The sequence below is a fragment of the Lycium barbarum genome, chromosome 6, assembly GCF_019175385.1.
Source record: "Lycium barbarum isolate Lr01 chromosome 6, ASM1917538v2, whole genome shotgun sequence".
Taxonomy (NCBI): Eukaryota; Viridiplantae; Streptophyta; class Magnoliopsida; order Solanales; family Solanaceae; genus Lycium; species Lycium barbarum.
Genome location: NC_083342.1, coordinates 39,614,792 through 39,637,741, shown reverse-complemented (window position 1 = coordinate 39,637,741; position 22,950 = coordinate 39,614,792).

Genomic DNA, 22,950 nt, shown 5'->3' with positions numbered 1-22,950 from the left:
TATCATTAGAAATCGATAGCTAGCATACACGACTAAAGCTAGAGAAAATTGGACAACATATCCTTTATTTATACAACATTCCTCCATATCGTATATTAACTCTCAAACATCAATAATACATTCACAATATCATAACAATAGCCTTTATTCATCCACATTATCTATATTTCTCAATTCGGCAAAATACATCAAATCAACCCTAAACTATACCCAAAATGTCGATGTCACACTTAAACTATACTGGTGACCTAATACACACTCGAACATCTTAAAAGTGAATTATTTTACCCCTCATACATTTATAACCAGCTGCACATGGGGAAGTGTAATACACTCGCCCGCCATGTAAGCACCACGTCAATGCCACATCAATAAACTGCCAAATTTGTTTTTTTATAAATCCATGTCATTTAATTGCTTCTTCTTCACATTCATAAAAAATGCAACCACTCAACCACCATGGATATAATCACCCACCACCACTATTAGATTCAATTATCCATTTGAAGAAAAATTATCCACTCCATTTGAAGGACAGTTCGTGCAATTTCTTCATTGTTTAAAAACAATGAAGAAAAATTATCCAATCCATTTGAAGGGCAGTTCGTGCAATTTCTTCATTATTTAACAACAATGAAGAAAAATTATCCACTCCATTTGAAGGGCAGTTCGTGCAATTTCTTCATTGTTTAACAACAATAAAGAAAAATTATCCAATCCATTTGAAGGGCAGTTCGTGCAATTTCTTCATTGTTCCTCAATTTAGTTTTTCCGGTGGGGTGGAGGTGGGCAACGGGGTGGGGGTGGCATGAAGGTGGAGGAGAAGAGGGAGTGGGGTAACGTGGAGGGCAGCAGTGATTGGGGGGCGAGGTGTGGAGGAAAAGGGGAAGATGAGAATGAGGGGGCCGGGGGCGGCACTGACGGGGGGAGGGGGCATGGAAGAAGATGAAGATGAGGAAGAGGGGGGTCGGGGGCGTAGAGGAGAAGAGAAGGAGGTGGGGTGGAGTTGGGGTTAGGGGGCAGTAGTGAAGAAAAAAAGGCCTGGGGGAGGGGGAAGAAGAAAGGGACCGGGGGAGAGGGGGGAGGAGTGATGAAGAAGAAGAAGTGTGGGGTGGGAGGAAATGAAGAAGAAAGGGCCGGGTGAGGGTGGGGTGGTGTGGGGTTAAAAAAATTAAATCTTTAAATTAAAAAAAATTAAAAATTATACTCAACACGTGCTTTTTTATTTTTATTTTGATATTTTGTGCCACATCAGCAGCTCAGGGAGTAAAATAATTCACTTTTAAGATGTTCGAGTGTGTATTAGGTCACCGGTATAGTTTAAGTGTGACATCGACATTTTGGGTATAGTTTAGGTTGATTTGATGTATTTTTCCTTCTCAATTCACTTCCAATCACCCATATCCATGGTCATAACACACGACTACGTTCATTCATATACATTGCCTATCTCGTGTTCTTAACATCATTTATAACATATCAATATCACAACACATCAAGAATCATGACTCAATTCAAGCTATTACTCAAAATGGCACTATTCCACATTCATGACCAATTTTTCTGTATCCTTCTATAATTCAAGTATTTCAACTTTCAAATACCTTAAACAACATGTAAATACCATAAATCTTACGTTAGATGTTGTAGGAACAAACTTGGGTGGAAATACTTCACTTGAGCCAAAACCCTAGTTCATCTCCAATGAGATTTCTTGACTTGGATGATCCTCAATGGGTTTTCTTACACTTGATTCACTTAGTCTATGTTGTTGATCACTAATACCTCTTGAATTCTTGTGGAATAAATGTAGAGAGATGTTATAGAGAGAAGGGGTGTGATATGGAAATGAAATGAAATGAAACTTGGATCCCTTATTTAATGTCCCCGACCAGATAGATATACGGTCCGTACATTTTATACGGGCCGTATGTTTGGTCCAGTGAAGTGAGTCAATCTGGGCTGATTATACGGTCCAACATACGGACCTTATATTTTATACGACCAGTATGTTTGGCCGTATAATCCCCAGTGTTCCGAAGTTCGTTTTCGTCGACTCGTTAGATCTCCAATCCTTATAGAACCTTCTTAGCACTTGTTTAACACCTCAATACCAATCTAAGGGACGTTATCACTCTTCTCCAAGACATCATTAAATCCTCGCTAACTCTTTACTCGTAATTCCTTTCCGATACCTATCATATGCCTTGCCTTCTCTTGTCAACTTTCTCCCCCCCCCCCCCTCCTTTCTCGAATATCTTTGAAATCTTAATTAGGGTCATCGGATGCCATTTCTTACTTATAGAAATACCGTATACTTCGTGTTCTTCATTAGTCTATTCACTTGGGCATCAACATAAAATTTTCCGAGGTGTAACATGACTGTTGGGGCGGTCATGTGTGATATGGGCTATACTGGTGCAGCGGTATCCTAGACGGGCAGTTAAAATTCATTAAATGTGTCTTAAATAAGTTTTAGATCCTCAATATTTCATATCTCGATATTAGGGCTTAGAGAAACTATTTTTGGAGATAAATTGAAGAAATTCTTGGAGGTAAACTTTGCCTAATCCTTTACTCTTCCTTAATCACAATCATTCTAGATTCTTCTCTTCCCTTTAACATTTCCCTAGAGATGGAATTTGGAGGAGGGTTTTGGGACACTTTTCCTTAGGGTCATGTATGATAAATTAATGATGTTAATGCGAAAATTTGATGAATCTAAGCTTATTGATCACATCTCTCCCACTTTTAACATTAAATTTCGGATTTGGAGACTTAGGGTGTATACCCAATTTGGGGGTTTTTAATTGAAATCAGATTTACACCAATTCTTGAGTTAAATCAACAATTAATGGTTGGCTTATGATTCCCTAGTACTTAATTTGGTATTTTGCCCGCGAATATCTCGTTTTACACTTGTGGGCCCGTTTCCCCAATTTCTAGGGTTAAAATGGACCTAGTTGATATCATAGCAATCTTAGTATCATTTTTCATGATTTCTAATACAGAATTCAATTATGCTTAGACTACTTTGGTTTTGAGCTTCAGAGGAAGGGCAAAGAAATAAAGTGACTTGTTGGTGTTGCAGTTCGGCAGTCCCGGTAGGTTATGGCTTACTTTTGATGAGACTTCGTATAGTGAATCACATATTTAGATTATGAGGTCGGAGACAGCATGTGAACCTGCGGGTATGAAGTTAGGATGGATATTTCCTTAGGTTGGGCCCTGATGTGTGTTGAGAATAGCCACCCCGTTAAGTGTGTTTCATTGATTGATTGTGTTGGCTTAATGCCATGGGTAGTTGATAGATATCGAGTCCTGTTTGTCGTCTTGATTGTGATAGAATGGACATACCGTTGTTAGTATTTGTGCTCAATATATGTTGGCGTACCCACTGTTGGTACTTGAGTTATTTGTATGTGTTGGCATACCCACCGTTGGTACTTGACTTGATATATTTTGGCATACCCATTGTGATATTGTGAGGCGATACGTTCTTGGCATACTTCGTTTTGGTATTTGTGATGTTAAACCTAATTGTTGATGATTGACATATGTATTGCACGCATTCTCTCATATTCATGCATGGCCGATATCGGTGATGATCCGGTGTCGTTGATTGAGCGAAACTGATATTTGATAAACTCTTTTACTTGAGGGATTGTGAAAAGGCCGATGTCCGAAGACCCATTCCGAAATCATTGTTTATATGAAACTGATACTTGATAAACTCTTTTACTTGAGTGATTGTGAGTTGGCCGATGTCCGAGGTTCAATTCCGGAATCTCTGATTTGTGAAACTGATATTTGACAGACTTTTTTGAGTGACTGTGAGGAGGCCGATGTCCGATGGTTATATTCGGGCATCGTTGTTGCATGACCTATTCCGATGTTATCCCGGAATCGTTGTTAGTGCATGGACTCCGCGAGTCCCCCGGGGTGGTGCCGGTGAGACTCCCCCTGTGAGAAATTTGCCAGGATCCCGTCTGCCTGTTAGACAAAGATCCGGGACGGGTGACACTTAGACTTCGCGAGTCACGCTGGGTTGTGCTACCGAGACGTCGATATTTTCGTCCGGAGTACATGTGTACGCCTCGTTTGCATGGCATGGCATCACATTCATACCATTATTACACAGCATTGCATTATTACTTGGTTGAGATGTTGTGATGACTGGATGGTGATGATTCTGTTATGATGATGGATCGTGATGATTCTATTATGGTGATTGGATTGGACCGGGTATATTCGAACTTGACAGATTTGGGTTTAGATGCTTACGTAGGTGATGATGGATATCTGATTATGATTATATTGACTTATAGTTGCTAGATTCCTTGTTTATCTTTTGAATTGTGTTAACTATAATTAGTCGGCCAAGGATGCCTACCAGTACTGTTGATTGTACTGACATGCACTTTGTCACACCCTAATTCTGCTAGGGTGTGATGGGCACCCGGCCCCACATCCGAAGCCGAGCGAACCCACAGACCGTTAGGACACACAAAATCTTAATAGACTTTTAAAATCAAATAAAGATAAAATACATAATAAATTCTCAAAATATTCTTTCCGATGCTATCCAAATCAAACAGAATCTGCGATCATATATAAAATTTAATACATAGTACAGAATAACATATCGGCTGATGGAGCCGCTTACACAACTGACATATTATACCCACGACTCTGTCTGCAATGTCTCTAACATCGATCCCGAGAAAACATACACACAAACTCTGACTCGGCAGCACTCTAGGAACAATTGGAGCTTGCCGACTCTGCTGGAACATCCTCTATAGTAGCTCCATATCATCTGGGTGTACCTGCGCGGCATGAAACGCAGCCCCCGAAGAAGAGTGGGTCAGTACGGAATATGTACTGAGTATGTAAAGCATGAAATACAATAAACAGGAGAAAAGGATAAAAATGGTCCCTTAATTATGATAGTAGGTTCAAAATAGTCCCTTAACTATGCACTTAACGGTTTTAGTCCTTTAAGTTTGTTACAAGTTAACAAAAATGGTCCCTTAACTATGAGAGTAGGTTCAAAATAGTCCCTTAACTATGCACTTAACGGTTTTGGTCCTTTAAATTTGCCATAAGTTGACAAAATGGTCCCTTAACTATGAGGGTTGGTTAAAAATAGTCTCTTAAGTATGCACTTAACGGTTTGATAATGTCAGAAAATGATGTCTCGAAACACAAAGACCGACGGACTCTATCGATTAAAACTGAGGGAATCCATCGACTAAATAAAATACACTAGACTTTAGAAATAAATTAGAAATAGCAGAAACTAAAAAAGTTGTCACTACCAAAAACAAGCGAAAAAAATGATGGACGGAAATCGATGGATAAAATCGAGGGACACTATTTTTTTTAAAATTTTTTTATTATTTTTTACGAAAACCAACGGAAGTCCATCGGTTATTTTTTAGGAAAAATGCGCAGAAGTCCATCCTATAACCGACTAACGTCCGTCGGTTTTGTCCCTAGTTATTTGACCGATCTAGAGTTCTCACTAATTTTTCCCTTTTTTTCATAGTTCTCGTCAAATCTAACAAACAGAGTTCGATGAATATTTTGTCGAGACTAAAACTGTCAACTTATGGCAAACTTAAAGGACCAAAACCGTTCAGTGCATAGTTAAGGGACTATTTTGAACCTACTCTCATAGTTAAGGGACCGTTTTTGTTAACTTGTAACAAACTTAAAGGACTAAAACCGTTAAGTGCATAGTTAAGGGACTATTTTGAACCTACTCTCATCGTTAAGGGACCGTTTTTGTTAACTTGTAACAAACTTAAAGGACTAAAACCGTTAAGTGCATAGTTAAGGGACTATTTTGAACCTACTATCATAGTTAAGGGACCATTTTTGCCATTTTCTCCAATAAACAGAATCATAACCTGAACAGGGAGTACAGAAAATAAATGCAATGACCGGAATATCAAAATGCTTACTCATAAAACATAAGTAATGCATGTCAGAACATATGCCATATCCGGCCCCCGTCAAGGACTCGGTGAATAGAACGTGATCGCCACCCCGACACTGGTGCCACAACACATCATACTCCAGAGTAGGGAATAGCTCCATAACATATCATATCATATCAGATGGCCTTATCGTATCATATCATATCATATCAGAATATGTGTACATGGCACAGCATACTCCACAACCCATGTACATGTATACCTGCCCCCTCACATCGAGGCACGACGAACAATGCAGTGGAATACGCTTGATAACATATCCTGGCCCGAGCTCAGTGAGGGAAGTATTGAGGCATCCACGAGTAGAGTAGTGAGAAACTTATGCATCATAAAATATTTACAAAGACTCGACAGAATAATCCGAACGACAGGTCATTTAGGAAAGAAATCAAACGGTAGTCATAATACGTACCTTTCGGACGATACAACGGATTATGTCAACAAAACTTCTGAGTTCGTTTGTACAAGTCAAAATATATCATAGGTCTTCATAGAATAGTTAAAACAATTTTTGATAATAATCGGAATAATAGTCAAAAGTTTCCTTTGAATGTTACTCGAAAATAAGTCTAATAGAACAATATGGAAAAGGTTAGGGAACAGTGGGCCCACCTCAGGTCAAGCCGATGGGGCGTACATAAATTACGAACCTTAGGCTTTATGGTCTCGTGTGCAAAAAGACTCGGGGCATTCCGAATTTATTTATGAAAGTTATGGACGTTTTATGGCGCAAGACTCTTTTAGAAATAAAAATGTTCAAACATATTTTTCCAACAAAACATAGGTTCATAATTCAATTACATTGAATGTTTAAGGACCAATTCTAATCCCGGATTTCTAGGAATAGAGTTTCCCCCGAGGCTCGTATCATAACCTATTATGACTAAGATATGCCAAAGAAAGAAAAGGTAGGGCTTTATATACCTTATTCGCTCCTTACACTTATCCAAACCCAATTCCCAAACTCCTCAAAATCTACAAAAGGTCACAATTACCAAACATTAACATATAGGCATTTAGGTACTCAATCTTAAGTAACACTTGTCTACAAAAATTTGGGCAGCATCTCCCCTATAAATTCAACATCCCCGAGAATCTAACTCGGCCAAAACATCAATCACAATACCAACAATATCAACAACCAATCCAAAACGCATTCTAACATAAGAAATCTTCCTTTCTACATAGTACATCAACTTTCAATCCAATTACGTACGTTCAAGCCAATATCAACGTTTACATATTCATCCACTAATTCAAGATTATTCAAACATAATTCAAGAATATTCCAAGCAATCTATACAATATTCCAACATTTCCACCATAACCACACTTAACCCCAAAACTCCACAACTTCCCTAGAAACAATTTCAATGCATTTCTTGCTTCCAAATTCATGAACTATCCCAACAACACACATTCTAACAACATTATACTCATGAATAAAGAAACGACACTAATATCACATTGGCTTCCAAATCAACCCATAACATTTCCAACATCAATTTAAATCATCAAATTCTCATTTCTATCATAGAATACATATCTACAACAATTAATTTACTACATAAAAATTGTCCCATCCTCTCTATACACAACATATACACACGACCCATGTATATACACACAACCCCCATGCAAACTTCCATATTTTCATGAATTCTATCCATTTCTACCTACTACAACATAAACAAACCCTTCATAACATATAAAAAGGGATTAAATCTTACCTTTTCTTCTCAACTTCTCCACTTAGCTAAAGTGTGCAAACGTTGAAACGAGCGACCTATCTTCCGAAACAACTACACCACGTTGTAGAGAACCCTTGAATTAGTAGGAATACCACAAGAAAATAATTTTTGGGACAAGATTTCAAGAGGCCCATTTTTTTCTCCATGGCCGAACCCCATGTCTTCTTGCTCTCTACTTTTTTTTGTGTGTGCTCTCTTGAATGTTCTTAAATTAGGGCCCTTATTACATATTTATCACATGGATTAAATTTACCACTTGGGCTTGGGCCAATTTCCCTTCAATGGCCGGCCACCTCCATGGGATTTTCATAATAATTTTTTTTTCAAGCCCAATTATTTTGTGACTAATTCTTGTAATTTATTGAAACTATTTTCCAAAATTCCAAATTTTCCCTTGGCCTTTCCTAATATTTCCACACCAACATTTTCATAACCCACTTATATATCAAACAAGATCATGATGTAGCCTTGTCCTTAACTTGTCGCAATTACCTCAAATTATCCGGACGCGCAAAACACGGGGTATAACACACTTGCTGCATTCTTTTATGAATGCTGAGTACCAAGTCGGATCTACTTCTTTGACCCGTGGCTGATCAACTATTCAGCTTCCACTCAAGTTTTCCAAGGTGAGCATGGCATCCGTTGATCTTGAAGACTCTCCTATTACTTATGTCTTGCTTTCTATTCTGAGACATGATTTGAGACTACTTATGTATTATTATTCAAACTTTTAGTATTTGAATTTAGATGCTCTTGTATGACCAGACCAGATACTGGGGTGGATTTCATTTACTTCTGTATTCGTTGATATTATATTATATTGTGAGACTTACGTTATTCTACTTTCTGCCGCTATTTTCTATTATTTTTAATGTTAAGTTAAGGGTTCGCCTACCGAGGTGGAAAATGTAGGTGCCTGCACGACTTAGTGAAAATGAGTCATGACACATGGTGTACGCGAACTCATTTCATACTTTCACGAATTGTTGGCATATGTTATCATGCATGTGGTACTTGTTCATCCATACATATATACTCATTGGAGTGAGATGTTGAATGAGGTATGAGATGGTCCTATGAGACCGAGAAAGAGGTAAGAACGATGTTCCCAAAGCCCGAAAGGAAATGGTTGCAGGTGATATGATAAGAGTTGAGTTGATATTATATGATTCTCACCCTCTGATGGGAAATGTCGGATGAAAGTGAGGGTTATATGGACCTAGCGAGTCCCCCATATGTCATGACTATAAGGCATGGCTTATAGCAAGTGTGTACCAGGATTGTAATTGGTTTGTGCATGGCATTCATTCATTTAATCTACTACGTTATCTATGTGATTACATGATTGCCTATTGAATTATATGAGGCATGACTTAATGGTTACAACTAAGGAAATTTAGCTTTATTGTCCATTTGGTGTTTGTTTTCAGTCTTTATATGCTTTATGTGTGATTTCTTTATTGTCGGCCTTTGATACCTGTTGACACCTAATTTTAACCTCCAATAATTTTATTTAATTTCCCAGGGTTCTTGAATCTCAAGCGGAGTGAAATATGTAATGTATAAATCAAAATGATTTTTATGAAATGATTTTGATAATATTTTGCCATTTCATTTGGCAAAAAATAGCTTCAAATATATATTGTAAGTCATTTAAAAGTAATTTACGTATTTTACTATTAATATCAAAGTATTTGTCAAGATTAATCATAAAATAATTCAAAAAAATTACTCAACTAATTGTTTAAATTATCAAATTCAAAATGGCAAATATTTTACTCCATTTAGTTCAAGAAATTTGAGTAATTAAATAAATGATCATGTTACCACTCAATTTCAATTTTGCATAATCATAGCTTGCATTTTCAATTTAAAATTAATCATGATTAATTAGGTGCTCAATTGGGGCTATATTTGAAAATTGCATGTTATATGATTTGTTGCGGCTACTATTGAAATAATCAATTGTTAGTTAATTATGATCATGATTGAAATAGCCAATTTCGTGGTTTAAGTTAATTAATGTTATATTTGCAATTTAAATTCTTTTACACATTTGGCTGTGTCTTAAAAAATGATTAATTGATTAATTAATATTAAGTCGGCTATAATTGAAGGTTTTTAATTGTCATTGCTTACAATTTTGACCATTTCATAAACTTACATTTTTCCCCCTCTATATATACACATGTGTATACGGGGTATACACATACATACATTTATACCATGTATACACATGTATATTCGGTCCAAGCCCTCCTCCCCTTAAATGTTTCGGCCAGGGCCAGTCCAAAAGGAGATGACCCGGCCCAATCACGCATATAAGCATGAATTTAACCCAAACATACCTCATTTGGTCTAATTAGGGAAAAAGGGTATGAAGCCCTAAGTAGCCGCCACCATTTTCTCTTTGCTTCGATCAGCAAAGGCCAAGAATGGCAACAAATTCATGCGTTTTTGCTTTGCGCAGGCCCTGCATGGCCAAATGCGGTAACACATTAACTGAAACCACCTTTCTACACTGTGTTTCAACCAAAACAAGGTAAAACCCTTCCCCTCTTGTACTTTTACTGATTTCACGGTCAAGGTAAGTACAAATCCATTAATGGGATCTGTCTCAACCTATTTGAACTCTTGGTTCCCATTGGTTCGTCCAAAATGAACAGGATTCACCAAGAACCCTTCAAATCAGACTATTCATATAGTTTTTGTTTAAATCGTGACCATCGAGTGTTGATAGGAAGGGATTATTCCCAGAATTCGTGTAAGTTCCACATCGACTAAGTTGGGGTTTCATCTCAATTTGGGTTTCTATTTAAAGAACCCCCAATTCACAACACACAGAGACAAGTCTCAATTCAGAGCAAACACTCCTAATTTAACTAGGGATTTAGTAATTTGCTAAAACCTTTAACTAATTAGGTTCAAAGTCTAAAATTTATTTTCTTTTGTGGCTGAGCATTGGAGGTGGAGGGACTAAGTCTTCCGAATCCATTTTCAACTAAGGCTGGTGTTACACCTCGGAAAATTTCATGTTGTTGCTCAAAACAAAGATTAACGCGGGATAAGAAGTATATGATGTCCCTACAAGTAAGAAAGGTTACTTAACAGTTCTAATTAAGATTTCAAAGATGTTTGAGGCAAGAGGAGAAAGTTCGTCGAAGAATGCCAAGTATAAGTCGAGTGTTGGAAGGGTTTTGCAAAGTACCGAACTAAGGTTGACTTAATGACGTCTTGAAGAAGTTATAACGCTTCTTAGGTTGTTAATGGAGTGCTAAAAAGTGCCAAGAAGGTTCCGTAAGGATTGGAGATCAAACGAAACAACGAGGTGAACTTCAGAAAATTGGAGTTATACGACCACTTATACGGTCCGTATAAGGGTCCGTATAGCCCCCAACAGGAAAGCAAAATCCCTGATGGTGAAAAATGGTCACTTATATGGACCGTATAATATTATACGGACCGTATAAGGGTCCGTATAACACCTGTCAGGCTGAATAATTTTCAAGTATATAAACATGTTACAACTTCTAAAATTTCGTTCTTCCAACTTCTCCACTTCTCTCCAACTCTCTAGAATATTCCACACACTTCATTTACAAGAACTCAAGGGAAATAAAAGATCAATATCATCAATTCAAGGAAATCAAGTGCAAGGGAGTTCTCTAGGGTTGTGGAAAGTCAAGAATCTCTTGGAAGTTGAAGCTAGGGTTTTCTTCAAGTGAGGCAACTCCATCCAAAACCCATTCCTACACTATCCAAGGTGATTTTTATGATCATTTCATGTTATTTGGAATATTGAGGGGTTGAAAGACTTGGATTATGAAAGAAGGTAGAACCTAGAGCTTAAATGTGGAAGTGATGGTGTTCTTGAATGTTGATTTTTATGAGTATAATCTTGTTATAAATAATATTAAGAATGTTGGAGAAGCATGATATGCGAATGAATACGATGTTGGGTGATCACCATGATTATGGATGACTTTGAGAGGAAATTGTAAGAATTCGATAATGTCGAACTTGACAAAGTTATGGATTATGATGTTATGAATGTTGTTATTGATATTGGCAGATGTTATATTATATGGAGAAAGTTGTAGAAACAAAGGAGATGCTGCTCTATTTTCGTTAGCTTTAGCCTAAGCTTAAGTATGTTTCCGATTATCTAATCTTGGCATGAATTCCTTTGAATGTAGAATTACTAACTTGGAAGGAAGCGTATAGTCGGCAAGTTAGAAAGACGAAAAGGTATGTGAGGCTAGTCCCTTTTTTTTTTCTAAGGCATGATTTCCTTTGTCTTTCCATGACCTTCTTACATTCCGGAAACTATGAATCTATGTTTATAAAGAGTTTCCCATGAGATAAAGATAAGAGATATGTTACGAAGATGATAATGATGATGATGAGTCTAAGTCTAGAGATTCTAAAGCTTATGATGCGATATTCCTATGAAGTTAATGACCCTTATATGACTCCTTGATATTGTTCATTGTTACTAGACTCACCTTATAATGATAATTCCTTTAAGGTGAGACATGATGAGTATGATTACTCCATAATGGAATCGGGGGTCCTCGACCTTACACCACCCCGATAGAGTTGTAGTTGTCTCTGAGTTCTTATGTATGCTTTATGATAAGAATATGATGATGAGATTACACCGTGCCTAGATGGCCGGGCATGACACCGCGAAGGTGGGCGGCTTGAGATAACACCGTGCCTAAATGGCTGGACATGACACCACTAGTGGGCGGCGTGTGATAGTTACCCGGATACGGGTTAACGATGATGTTACATATGATATGCATACATGTGTTTTCCTTTAAAGGTTAAGTAGGCTATATCTTCAGCTCATGTTTCATTGTTTCTTTATTATGCTATTACTATTCATGCCTTACATACTCAGTACACTTTTCGTACTGACGTCCTTTTCTTTTGGACGCTGTATTCATGCCCACATGTAGACAGGGAGACGGTGTAGATTCCTAGCAGCTACTCAGCAGATTTACAGGAGCACTCCACTATTCCGGTGGTGCCATTTTTGACATATTATCTTGTATATATATTTGGGCACAACGGGGTCCTATCCCGTCCTTATGTCTTAGTGCTCTAGTAGAGGCTCGTAGATACGTACGTGTGGGTAGTAGATGTCCCATGATGATTGCATTGTATATTTGTATATCCATTGGATAGCCCGAGGGGCTTATGCACATGAATATAGATAAGTTTTTGGAAGTGTTAATGGTTTCCATATGGCTAGCTGTGTTGAGAATAATAAATGCACTAAGGATAAGTATGACGATTAGTACAATGAGAGGTGCTCGGTAGTCAGCTCTGAGTACCCGTCATGGCCCTTAGACGGGTCGTGACAGCTGCGCAAAGAAGAGGTAAATACTTCTCCTCTTTTTTTTTTTTTTTTTTTTTGCTTTCTTATGTTTATTATATGTTTTAAGCTAGTTTATGTGTCTATTTTAGTTATGTGTTTAGTATGTGCCTGCTGATATTTGTTTCTAATTATTCTAGTTTGATTTTAGATTGTAGTTTAGTTTCAGTGTAACATGGTCTAGTTAATTTCCCATAGTATAAATCACTAGCCCCTGTAGACTAATTTGTGTATGTGGAACATATCTAACGTAGTTTTCCTTCCATGTTTATGAAGATTGACTGATTTAAATGTGACCTGAATCTTATTTGTCATGTATATATTGACTCACCTATGTGATTAAAAGGGTAACTATACTTATTTAGACTACATTTATGCATATAATCACATGTAATAGACCTGTTAACCCATTTTTATATCTAGTGTGTGTTCACTGTTGGATTTGGGGAATGACATTGGCTTGTTTAAATGGATTACTTATTTGGACATAAAATTCTGTTGTTGTAAGCCTGTGTAGATCAATCATGCTGCAATGACCCGCTAGGTTGTTGTGTGCATTTTGACCATTTTACCCCTGCCAGTTCATTTTCGAGACTAGGAGCGAGTCTAGTGATAACTTAAAGATTCAGAATTCTAAAACAAAGACATTTGATTGTATTTTGTGCATTTGGTTGAAAACTCGTTTTAATCCGTTGGGGGGTGGACTTAGTAAATTAGACCTCCGTTGGTACTTTTGAGGCCGTGGGTGAGTCCGTAGCGTGTTTTTACATGTGTGCGTGTCTGGTTTTTGTGTGTAGGGCCTCAGATTGATGTTGGAATTTTGGATGGAAACTTAGTGAAAAACTTGAGCTTATTGGTTCTGATGCGACCAATGCAGCGGGCGGGACCGCAGCAGCGAGTTCGCCATGATTGGGCACTGATCGTCGCTGCGAGACTTTGGTTTTGGGGAGAGACCGCCATAGCGGGGGTTGGACAGCTATAGCAGTACCGCTACGGTGAGGTTTCGACCGCTATGGCGAGTCTGGCGCGCGCTTGCGTAATCGATTAATTTTCTTAACTCGAAGACCGATGTCTACAAAATGATTTTTACTTTTATTTTAAGGGTTGATTTTTTTTTTGATTTTTTTTTGTTTAAGTCCTAATGGACTAACAATTAGTTTAGTCATTATTTAATTATGTATTAGTTTTTTTCCCCCTACCCTCTATGTATATACACCATGTATATATCAATATACATGGTGCATATATACACATGTATATATATATATATATATATATATATATATATATATATATATATATATATATATATATATATATATACATACATATAGGACCAGACCACTTTTTAAAACGGATGGACCAGGCCTAGTCCAAAAGGATCGCGACCCGACCCACTTTGCAATTAAAAGGAAGGGGGATTCTTTTACTCCTCCCCAGCTCATTTTTATTTCATGGCCTCGAGGGGCCTCGGTGCAAATAAGGGAGAAGGGGAGGGGCGAGTGGCTAGGGTGAAACCCTAGCACCGCTTCTGTCTTCCACCACCTATCCGCCATTGTTCAACGACGTGTCCCATCGAATTGGAGCAGGGAGGAGGAAAAGCATTTAATGCTTTGTCCTTCTCTCCCTAAATTTAGGCCAAACAGACCCTAAAGGTATAACCCCCCCCCCCCACCTTGTTTTATGTATCTGTTCGATTTTAAGTTGGTTGAACCTTTGATTTCGTTAACTCTTTAGATTTTAGCCGTTGATTTAGGTTTATGTGTGACACTTGTACTACAAGTCCCATATCGAGTATTTGGTAGTTTCAAACGTTTTGGGGTTTCTATAAATTAGAAACCCCCATTCACGAAAGAAAGAGGTCGGAAAAATGAGAAAACACTAACTATTTGAGATATTAGTCCTTAAAAGTTATATTTTGTTCAAAGTCTTTTATGTTTTTTCGATTTGCTCGAAAACCTAGTTCTAAAACTTGTTGTTTTTTTAATTATTTTTCTTGGCATTCTGGGCTTGAGTCTTGGAGAAGGTGTTGTCCTAATTCATTTTATGTCTTGGCCTTGCCAACAAAAGGTAACACTTACTCTTGTTATTTCCTTTATTTTAGTTTCATCCTTTTAATACTTGTTTTAGTTATGTCTTAGAGTTATTATGGTCGTTGCTGGCTAATTATAATTATGATGGTAGTTTACTTAGGCTGAGAGTTTGGTGTTAACTCCTTAGTGACATTGTTGGTTGATTTCTATTTGTATCTTTGCAACTTAGTCTAGTTTAATTTGATATGGGCATTGGCAGAACTTGTTTGAACTTGGACCATTGTATTCCCTAGGTTTGTCTTTGGGTTTCTTTTATAGATCAAAATGGGCTTTGATGAAGAACTGAATCTGTTTAAGTATTTGCCTTTCTGCTTGAATTAGTGAGCATGAGACTTGTGTTTGAGCTTAGTTAAAACAACAGGTTTATGAGGTTCATTTCTATGATATCTGTCTAGTCTTCTGGTTCCACTTGACTGAGGCTCACATTAGAGACAGGTTGATGTCTTAACTTGAAATGTCCATAGTCCTTACTTCTAGTTTTCCAAACTAATGGTCCATGGCTAGGGTAGTTATGGTTATAGTCCAGATTAGCTAATAGTTGACCCCTGGGAATTGGTTCTTTTGTGGATTAGCCTGGCTTGAGTTCATGTGTGTTAAACTTGGTCCATTTCTGTGATGCTATTGAGTTTCTTGTTCAGTTTGGTATCATGTGATGTTGGTTGAGATTGGGAGTTCCTGGTATAGGTGTGGTCCATTTTTCTTTCCTCTCTTTCAAAATTGTGTTTACACTTGCTTGCTTCCTTTTTCCTTTGAGTTTTGTAAGTTCATGTTGGGGTTCTGGTCCTTTTCTCTTAAATCTGTTTGATCATGTTGAGTTGATTTGGGGAACTTACTTGATTTAAACCTGTAACTAGAACTGGTTGGGGGTGTTTCCAATTAACAAACTTCTTTATCTTTTCTGTTTGCCTGATAACTACTGCTTTTCCTGAAATAACTTACTTAAAATTTGTTTAAGTGCGTATGACTCATTCATGGCTTGTTTGGATTCTTCTAAGTGGTCTAGAGTGTTTTTACTTATAAGAAGGTTGTTTTCCATATAAACTTACTCCACCTAGATATAAGATAAAGGGGATACTGAAGAAGAGGGTTTGAAATATAGACTGAACTCTAGTTGGTTTTGTTTTACTCATTTGATGGGACCATTATTCTTAGCCAAAGGGTGAAGAGTCAAGCCTGTCCTTGAATCATTCTTTTTTACTAAGTGTTGAGGAGTTTTGACAAAGTTGGCACAAGTCTGGTGCCTAGTCTTTTCATTTGGTTAATTAGTAGTGTAAAATGGTAATTGGCTTAAAAAGTGGGAGGTCTTTGTGCATATGTGTTGTGATCACTTAAGATAGACAATTTTCTTTAAAAGGATCAAGTTATGTGTGTGGCCTGGACTACTATTTCAATGGTGTCTTGCTTGTATTCCCCCAGTCTGTTTGAATGTGATAAAGTTTCTCTCATTGGATACAGCCACCTGGTACTGAAAATCTAAGAGAATGCTTGTGCCCACTACTTGCATTTGGATTTGATGTCAACAGTCTCTGAAAACTGAATCTAGCCCTCATGAACTAGCTAGTTTGTCATTGCTTGATATTGTGCCTCTGAGAAGTCTGTCCCTAGCATTTACCACTAACTTCAATCATCAGGAGCCTATACACCTGGACCACTGAGTTTGTTTAAGTAGGACGATGTGACAGGGTTGAATGTGTATAATCCTGCCTAAAGCCCCTATTGTTGTCATTGGATGATTAGGGTGAGCAAATTAAGATGGGGGAAAGGGTTTTAGGAGAGGAAATAGTGAGCCTGGCCATGAGCTAGAGGTAATTACAAATGGGGCCCAGGGTCCCTTTTTGCTGAAATGAGACTCAAGAAAAGAAGATGGGGAGGTGATGACCCCATCCTATCCTGTTTCCCTTTCAGGGGCCTGAAACTCTTACTTTCATTTTCTTGAACCTTCCCCTCATGATCTTGGGACTCACAGAGGTTTCAGGTAGGGGAGAGTGATTTGACTATGCCTTAAAGGGAACGAAAAATGACCTAGGATTGAATTCACTACTGCAAATGTTTATCCAGGCTGGGTGTTGTGTGATCCCTTTTGCTTTTTTCTGGCTTAAAGACCTATGGTTTGCAGGGTCTAGGGGTTCCTGAGCTTGTTTTTGGTTTGAAACTGGTTTAAAGCATTGTCTGAACCTCCACTTGTCCATGGCTGTATCTTTTCTTGGCCCCTCCCCTTGTATTGAATTACAACCAAGCTGTCATAAGTTACTTGCATATCTCTAGCACTGTGTCCTACTGCTCCTATAACTATGTGACACTGATATTCAAGACTCTTCTATTGTACATCGGTAGAGTGAAACCTTTCTTTATCAAGTTTTGATTTTGTCTTCGCTGCTGCATTAGTGTGTGTTATTCCTGGCCCCAAGACCTGTATTTGTCTTATGCCTGTTAACTTCCTCTGTGGCCTTGTTTCTGCCCTCTTTTCATCTCTAGTGTCATGGGTTGTCTCCCATACCACTTTGTGCCATTGGTTCCCTGTGTGTTTTACAAGGCATTCTTGTTTGCTTTTTGCTTGTTTCTCTCCCGTCTGCTCCTCTTCTTTTGTTGAAACAAATTTGTATGTCTGCTTATGTGTGAATACTCCATTTTTGCAACATTGTTGCCTACACTGGATTATGTACACATCCCTCCATTTCGAGATGCCTACTGGACATGCCAGCCTAAGCTTAGTGTTGTTGAGGTCTAGTTTGTTGAGGTTATTAATCACCAGCTGGGTATGAGATGCTTACATAAGTGTATTTTGAGATTGGCTGTTATTTGGCTAGACTGTTTTTGGGGCCTATGCAAGTTTTGGTTTGTTGCATTTCTCTTTTGGAAACTGGTTGTCTCCTTTCTCTGTATTTCTGTTACAACTACTGGTACTGCTTGCCTTTCCCCTTTTAAAAGAAGTTGTATTTGATTTGGTCAAGTGTTGTGCTGTGATGTCTAATCTTCTCTAGGAGAATTGTCTCAATGTATATGCCTTTCCCGTGCCCATGACTGCTCACTTAAGTTATTGGTAGATTATTTCTGCATCCATAGCCTTTGATTCTGTACTCTCTCTGTCCACTCTCAATAAAGCCCAATTAAATCTAAGGCCAAGTGTGGTAATTCAGGGTTGTCTTAATCTCTCGGTGTTAGCCATGCCTGGGGTTCCTTGAAACCCCTTGGAACTTGTGCAACATCGGATATATGGGATCCAGACCTATTCCTCATGCCATGCCTAAGTCTTAGGATAACTTGAGCTTTGTTTAGAGTAGGCAAAAGGGGCAAGTATGCAACAAGTGTAGGCAGCCTTATATATATATATATATATATATACATATCTATATACATATACATATCTATATGTATATGTATATATATATATAGATATGTATATAGATATGTATATGTATATATATATATATATATATATATATATAGAGAGAGAGAGAGAGAGAGAGAGATATGTATATCTATTTATATAAGTATGCATATGTGTGCATACTGTACATCATCCATGTGTGTGAATTTAATTTTAGTTATTTACCATAGTGATAAGTTCAGCGATTATAAACTAACCAGTGTTTTATTTTGTCCACCCTCCCCAACCCCCCAATCATGCGACCACTAGGGTAAAAAAATGCATGAAACCACCCTCTTCGGCCTAAGGCCCAAGTAGGAATACTACTTCAAAATAGTGTCTGGGAAGACAAAAGGAAGATAGTAAGGCGCGCAGAAGGCCCAGTCATGGGTGAAAATTGTCACGACACAACAACAGGGCACGGGCACCCAGAGCTAACTTACCGAGCACCTCTGAACATACATCTCATAATCATTTCTAGGTGGACCACAAAGATAGCTCATGGGCGTCATACTCTGTAAGGGCACATATCACAAGATATTGATACATCTCTATATAATCATCAACAACTGTGCCCATAAACACAAGCCAACAAGGGTGCCATAATATTATACGACAATACGAACTAATAAGGTTATGGGACATCTAGCTACATACATATGTCTACGATCCTCTATATATAATACATGAATCCATAAAAGCGGGGTAGGACTCCACCATGCCCAAGTATATACACAGAAGAGTAATACCAATAGACTGTAGTTTCGAAATAAACGGAGCACTCCTGAAACTCTACTGATGAAGCTCCTAAGGATCAGATCCGTCTCCCTGCTTCCCTGCGAGTATGAACGCAGCATCCACAAGAAAGGACATCAGTATGAACAATGTACTGAGTATGTAAGGCATGAATAGTAACATGATAAAAGCATGAAGAATACCGTAAGATAACAGAACCGTTTATACCTCATGATACCTTTTAAGACATTCATCATGCTCACTTAACCTTTTTCTAGAAGAAACATTTCATATATCCACATACATACCTATACAATATCGGTACCCGGCCATAGTAAGGCTCGGTAATATTGGTACCCAGCCATAATAGGACTCGGTACCCGACCATAATAGGACTGGGTAATATCGGTACCCGGCCATAATAGGACTCGGCAATATCGGTACCCGGCCATAATATGACTCGGTAATATCGGTACCCGGCCATAATAGAACTCGGTAATATCTGTACCCAGCCATAATAGGACTCGATAATATCGGTACCCAGCCATAATAGGACTCGGTAATATCGGTACCCGACCATAATAGGACTCGGTAATATCGCAAAATAGCTATTTACATATATAGTATTCATAGCAAGCATGAGAGCCCAAATAAAAGCTACTACTTTATCGGAGTGACATAAGGTCGGTAACCTCCGATTTATATTATAGAACAATCATCATCGATGTATCTCACCTTGAAGGGACAACTATCATAAGGTGAGATCAACAACAATGAATAAAATCAATAAAATCATGAATCAATAATCTCATAATAGCATCAAATCCATAAGCTTTGGAATCTCCAAAAATGGGATCATCATCATCATGCAACAAACTTATCTTTAGCATAATAAGAAACTCTAAGAATCATGAACTTTTAGCTTTTGGGAATAAGAATGTTATGGAAAACACGTATAGGTTTGTAAGAAATAATCATGCCTTTAGAAAGAAAGGGATAGCCTTAACATACCTTTTTGGTCTCCTACTACTTAACGCTTACCCTCCCAAGCTTGTATAGTGTTCTAGAGTTGGTTTTCACTAATCTAGAATTTTTTCACACTGTAGCAGTGCGTTCGCGCACTGTCGCTGCGCGTTCGCGCACTGTTGCTGGGCGCGCCTCTGCTCCACCGGCCTAACTTGTAACGTCTATAACTCTCCACTCTGATGTCATATAGACGAGCGGTTTGTTGCATTGGAAGCTAGACTGAATGATCTTCAATTTAGGATTTTGTTCCACCTCAAAACTCCTGATGTACTAGAAAAAATATACTTCTCTAAAATTTACCCAAAATTTTTGTCCAAAATTCTGCCAATTTTTTTCAAATTTTCGACAAACTTATTTTCTTCGATTTGCTTGAGATCCTAGAACCTTTAGACACTTGCTTAACACTAGTTAAGAGTATTCCTTAACCTTATAAGGGTTCCATGACCTGTCCGAGCTTACGTTAGTTTACTCACGATGCAAACGACACGAAAATTTTCGAGGTGTAACATTCCCCCCCCCCCCCCCCAATTTAAAAACATTTGTCCTCGAATGTTAAACTCTCAGAGATCTTATGCAAGTTTCGGTAGAGCTTCCTCTGTTGCTGTAGTACTACCAACCTGAAGGTTATAATGTCTCAATCTAGATCTCCTTTAGTAATGGAGACAAATGCATATACTTTGATCTTATATCTTTCTTAACTTCTCAAGTCATCTCCTCTACCTTCACATATTTTTTATAGTACTATTACCAAGGCTACATAACTGGTTTTTAATCCACAATCCTAGAACTTTGGCGATCTGAGAGGGTAGTAGGGACTTCCTCATATGATAATAATCGAATAATTCCATGCTGATCATTTCCTGAATATTCTATGCTTGGAATTCTCATATCATCATCATGCATATTTGTATCATCAAATAATCGCGTTCCTTCGAATAGTTCATTTTCATTTTAGTCCTTCTCAATAGATAACTCCACTTCTTTCCATCGACAAGATGTTACTAGATTCTGGCTCGAATACTTTTGCCTTTAAGGCTTCTATGTACAATTCTTTCCTAACTGTTCTGTGACGCTGGAACTTTGCATCCACACAACTATCTCATGGTGGCTATTTCACTTAACTTTTATCTTAGTCTGCTATCTACTTCGAATACCATCATACTCAATCCTTCTCTGCTTCTTCATTTCTGAACTTCCTATTATATTCTTATCTTGAAATTCTTAGTAATTTCCTCCTTAGTGTACTCCCTTTCAATCTTTACTTAGTCATGCACATGACTGACTGGTTATTTTTATCATCAAATCGTCCTTGCATCTTATCGGCCCGCTAGTGTAATATCCCTTTGAGGTAGTTTCCAATTCCTTTATTATCATATTTCCATCTTTTAACAAGGCTTACTTCTGATCCGATATTTGTTTGTCTCATCTTCCCCCCTTAGGGTGTTAGCCCATTATTCTATATTTAACAACCCATTAGGTCTCCTTTTTCTTGCAAGTACATACTCTTAGCGAATCCGCAACTAATCTTAGTTGTGACTATTCATCGTCTGACTTTATCTAGTCAGTTGGACTTATTTGTAACAAGTCACATGTTCCTGTAGACGTACTGGTCCTGGATGGGCCTAATCTTTCCTCAAAAGGATCTTCATAGTTTCTTTACTGTTCTTCCAAAATCACCTTTCTCCTATTACTCACTTTCCCATTTTAGCATCGTGATGGTATCTAGCGCAAATATTTATTCTTAAAATCTGCCCTGATTGTTACTATTCCTCCTTTTCTTCGCTACATAAACACTCGGTCTTTAGACAAGCCTCTCTTAAACTACAACTTCATCTCGTTAATGAAGGGCACATCTTACATCGACTTACGACTTCAAACTCATTCATCTACCATCATACAACTAATTTCTTCAAAGCATCATTCACATCCTTAATTAGCTATTCCGCCTGGAGTTACTAACTCAATAATCTTGTGACAAGAGAGCTTTTGAAAAAGATTTTTTCTATACCTTAGTCCTACGTTTGTCTTATATTCATATCTCCTTATACTCGTACCTCCGTACAACATCCCTGCCAATATATTTTATATGATAAAAAGGCCCTTGTCGATATCTGGCTGAGTAACGTACATCATTCTCTTATCTATCCTACCCCTTTCTATTCTTAAATCATTAGCATATTTATACTCAAGGGTCATATTTAACCGTACATTTATCCCCTTCCATTTCTTACTTCGAGAAGAAGTTATAGCTCTCATCTAATCATACTGACGTCTCATTAATGAAACACTTTGAAAGGTTTAATCGACTCAAATTACGCCCCAATCCAACCAGCAATATAAGGAGTAACATATAACAATGTAGAACCTGGATCAATCAATGCATACACATCATAAGAAAATACTGACAATATACCTGCAACAATATCGGGTGAAGACTCCATGTCCTGTCGACCAGTCAATGCGTAAATATGGTTCTAAGGACAAGCTGGACACTCCCCTTCTACCTCTACCACGACCTTCTGATGTCTGAGTGTCTTGTCCCAGATAGTGCACCGATGACGACGATCTGGCTGCTGATCCGGTAGGC